This window comes from Geospiza fortis, unplaced genomic scaffold, assembly GCF_000277835.1.
Source record: "Geospiza fortis unplaced genomic scaffold, GeoFor_1.0 scaffold70, whole genome shotgun sequence".
Taxonomy (NCBI): domain Eukaryota; kingdom Metazoa; phylum Chordata; class Aves; order Passeriformes; family Thraupidae; genus Geospiza; species Geospiza fortis.
The window spans coordinates 4,109,357-4,113,606 of NW_005054317.1; the positions used below are offsets into that span (position 1 = coordinate 4,109,357).

A 4,250-nucleotide genomic window follows, 5' to 3' on the forward strand; every position below is an offset into this window, starting at 1 on the left:
CCTTGCAGCTGACGGCGTCGGGGGAGCCGGAGCGGGGCCAGCCCTGCAACACCTGCGGGGACCAGTGCCCGGGCTTCGCCCTGCACAAGTGGAGGTAAGGCCCGGCCAGGCCCCCGCTTGTCCCCGGCCTGTCCCCCCACGCCGGGTCCCATCGCGGCTCTCCCTTTCCAGGGCTTTGCGGTGCCCTCCCAGTCCCGAGCGCATCCGGGGTGCAGGTGTGGCTGTTTTGAGAGGGCTTGTGTTAGTCCGAAGCGCGTTGCCCACCCACGGTGGGGGTTTTGGGGACACGGGTGGGCCACCCCCACACAGGTATGCCTGTGGCCGGTGCGGGGCGCAGCAGGATCCAGATGCGGGACTGGGGTAACTGGTTTGGCGATTACCGACTCACAGCTGCCCCAGTGCGATCAGGAGCTCGTCCTGCTGCTCCGGGTCATGCCGGGGGCTGAAGCCGCCCTCACCTGTCAGGGACAACCTGGGTGGGGTGGGAAGGGAAAAATGGGGCTGAAGGGGTTCTTGCGGTCTGCATCAAACCGCTGTGTGAAACTCCGGCAAAAATTGTAATTTTGGTTGTTTCTGTTGTCTTTACAAAGATGGTATTTCTGTCTCTTTACAAACCTGACAGTGCCGGTGCCTGATAAGCACAGCAAGCCCTGGCCTTCTCCTGGGTCAGCCCCTTCTCCCCTCCCCATGTTCTGCTGTCTCAAAATGAGATCCTGCTGATGTGCGAGCTGGGACTTGGTGATATTAAATCTGGGCTGCGGGCCCTGGGAGCTCTACATAGCCTTAGTAGGCCAGGGAGCCCTTGGTGACCTTTTAACCTTATTTTTCAGGGTATACCCTTTTCTCCAGCATCTGCTGTGCTTGGCGTTCCTCCCAGCCTCTGCCCTACTTCTCAGAGCTGTGTCTCACCAGATTAAAGCTTGGATTCAGAGCAAGGATGGGGATTGATATATTCTTGTTGAGTTGTATCCTAACGTTTAGCCTTGCAAATCGTTGTTCCCTTTGGCATTTGCCCCAAGGTGTGGTGGGACGGGTTCCATAGGCTGAGGTCTGCCCTGAGGGATGCACAGGAGCAGGTGGGGCTCGCCCTGGTCCTCGGGCTGTCCCGGATTTCCTCGTGTCCCTGCAGAGCCACTTTGTAATACTTAAAAGTGACAAGAAGAACTTTGAAATTCAGGATAAGAAGAAAAGCCGTGGTCACCAACAGTATTTCTCCCCTGCTCCAAGAACTTGTGAGGTGCTGTGCTTCATCTTTCGTTATGTCAGAGAGTACAACTGTACAGTAGCTTTTGAAGGATTAAGTGAATTTTGACAGGATCCCACTAGAGGCCAAATGGCCCAGCAGAAGGGGCACACAGCTGCCTGGGGAGTGTCACATGAGAAGGATGTTGCAGTTGTTTTCAGATTGTGCCCTCTGCATCGGCATGCTGTACCTCTAGGCCAGATCCTGCCAAACCCCATGTGCAGGAGCCTCCACCCTGCCAGGACTACCCATAATCTCCTTTGCTGACAACCTGCAGGCATGGGAGGGGATTTTTGCAAATACAATGTGGATTTTTCCAGCAGCTTTCTCTCAGGAGAGAAGTGCTTATGTCCCCCGGGGCAGGAGAAGGATGGGGACCCTTAGGGTATGGGTGGGGTCAGCTCCCAGAGGCATTGCAGCCTTTGTGCTCCAGGGTTTGCATCCCACTGAGCAGGTTAGACCTTACACCAAGTTCCCTTACACCAGGACTCGATTAGCTGAGAGCCCTCCTGCAGACATTCCCATTTAATTGCCTTGATGTAAGAGTAATTATGCAATTAAACCAAATAAAGCAGTCTATTTGCCAGAACACAATAGAGAGGAAATTCGTTCATTTTTCACTAGCCAGTGGTCTATTAATGCCAGGAATAGGTGAGCAGACAAATTATTCCCAGTAGTTTGTAGGTTGAAAACCTGCTGAGGAGCCTGTGCCCTCTGTGCAGGAGATGTTGCAGTCACTGACTGGTGGGGCTGCTCACCTGACCGTGCAGAATGAGACTGAAAGAAAACAAGGGTTTGCAAGGAGATCCTCACATTAGAGGTATAAATCCAGATCAGTTGACCTGTAGAGATTTGTAAGGCTTTTTATAATCCTTTGACAGCAGAGTTTTGCTGATAAGTGTAAATGGGGTGTTTTTGCTTCAAAGATGCAGAGTGGTGATAACGCTTTAGGGAGACAGAATTTATAAACTTGCAGACACTGAAGCCATTGCTGAGGCAGGCATTGTCTATACCCAATTATGCTGGACTGTGTATTTTCAATTTACCTGTGATTTTAGGTGTGATCTGTGCAGGCACTCCCTCAAGCAAGCAGATTGCTTTGTTAGAGGATGAAGATTCATGTGTTCCTATGTTGCCTTAACAGCCACTTTTCTCAGAGATGGCTCTGAGCGTTTGCTGAATTTATCATTCCTGGAAGCACAGGCATGCTTCCTGAGACAGAGAAACCTCTTGAAAATAAATTATATTCTGCAGAACTGTTTTCAGAATAAGCCTGCTCTCTCTACTGCAGGTGATGTGCAAAAAGAAGATGAAAGGGGATTGTTAAAGAATTAAACAACGTCCCTGGTTTTTGAAGTTTGTTTTATAATCTTCATAATTTTGCTCTGAAATTATAATCCCACATTCAAGGTAGTAGGTGAATTATCCTGTAGCAGTGTCAGTATTTTTAATGCTAATGTGGTGGAAGCAAGGAATTGAAAACCCCTTAGTCCAACTGGAGCCTACATCTTACTCCCTCAAAGCTCTCTTTGGCACGCCACAGATCTCTGCCTCTGTTGTGAGGCAGAAATTCAATTTATAGCTTTAAATCATTTAGCCCCAAAGAGGAAAATGTAAGTGGTTTTTCTGAGACGGTTTGGGGGCAAAGTCCATGAAGACACAGCTATCAAACTATAACCAGTAAAACCCTGAATTTCTCATGGGCTGAGCAGAAAAATGATTCCTTCCTCTCGTCTCATCACTTTCTGCTGTGGTGGGTTGTCAGCAAAGTGCCAAAGGACTGAGTTCATTTGTGTGGGCTCCAGTCTAGAAAATGGAAATGGCATGTAGGTAACCAAATCCTCATTAATAAAGGTGGCTTTGTGTGGAAAAAGGGAAATCAAATTCAATAAAAATTGAACTCCTTAGGAGCCCGGTTGCTGTTTTCTAATCAGATCTGCATTACATTAAACTGTGTGCCATTCAGCTTGTTAACAAGCTTTGGCATTAAATAAAGCTGTCACTGGAGTTTGGTGAATGAATAGCCATTAGCAGTGTCTTTTGCATAATGTCTTGCAGAGAAAAGCCTTCGAGGGAGGTGGTCCAGGAGCCTGGAAGGGAATTTATAACCTAGTCCCGGTGCAATTAGTGTGAATATGCAAACCTTAAAGGTGACAAATGGTTCGCTTTTGCTGCTGTTAAGCTTACTGTGAAGAACTAATTTCAGATTTACTCTGGGTGAAGTAAAATTACAGCTTTAGTACCTCCGTTAAAATAGCTGATCCTTCGTGTTGGGAGATTGGCATGTGTTTAGCACATGGAGCCATGGTTTGTTTGCTCCTAGAGAAAGCCAAAATACTCTTGCAGTTCAGCAGACCTTGCTGTTCCTTGCTCCCTGCCTTCTCCAAACCCACCAACTAAAAAGATAGAAGCAGGACACGCAGGTCTCAGGATGGTGTTTGAGCTTTGGTGTGAGGAAGGGGGGATGTGCCACCTGGTTTGTAAAGCCTGCAGAGGCAGTGGCATACGGCTGGTTTCTGAGGGAAGGAATTTGGATGCTGTGACAGAGAAGACAATTTTAAAAATAGAGTCTGAAAACCTTTGGAGAAGTCTTTGTTGCCATAGTTATTCTTCTGGTTTGCAGAAGAATTTGAAACGCAGTAATAAACATGACATGAAGACAAAGACTGGTTTGCCAGGGTTTTAGTTTCAGTGTGAGATTATGTCTTACATCTTTTCTTGGAGCATCTTTTTCCTTGCATACATCACACAATCTTTGTCCCTTGGAATCACATTTTGCTGAGGAAGAGATCTGCTTCTCTTCATGCATTGCTGTCACACGTTGTGCTCTTAATATCAGTGCTGTGTGTTTGTACAGCACACAGTGCCTGGCCCTTGCCTTTCAGGGCAAATTTATGTGACTTGATGTAGTATTCAGTAATATTCCATGTTAACAAATTTTGCTGCATACAGTTGTTTTGAGCATTTGTTTATTTATTTCCATAACTCAGTATCTTGCTGTAATCTA

General features: G+C 47.3%; 1 protein-coding gene across 2 annotated transcripts in view; it reads left to right on the plus strand.

Annotated features, from left to right (window-relative positions):
• Nucleotides 1-13: 13 nt before the first annotated feature.
• Nucleotides 14-4,250, plus strand: part of PRICKLE2 (prickle planar cell polarity protein 2) — a 103,382-nt gene continuing 99,145 nt past the window's right edge. For both annotated transcript variants that reach the window (XM_005420186.2, XM_031056366.1), the window contains exon 1: nucleotides 14-94. The gene's annotated coding sequence lies outside the window, so the exon portion shown is untranslated. The remainder of the gene's footprint in view (nucleotides 95-4,250) is intronic.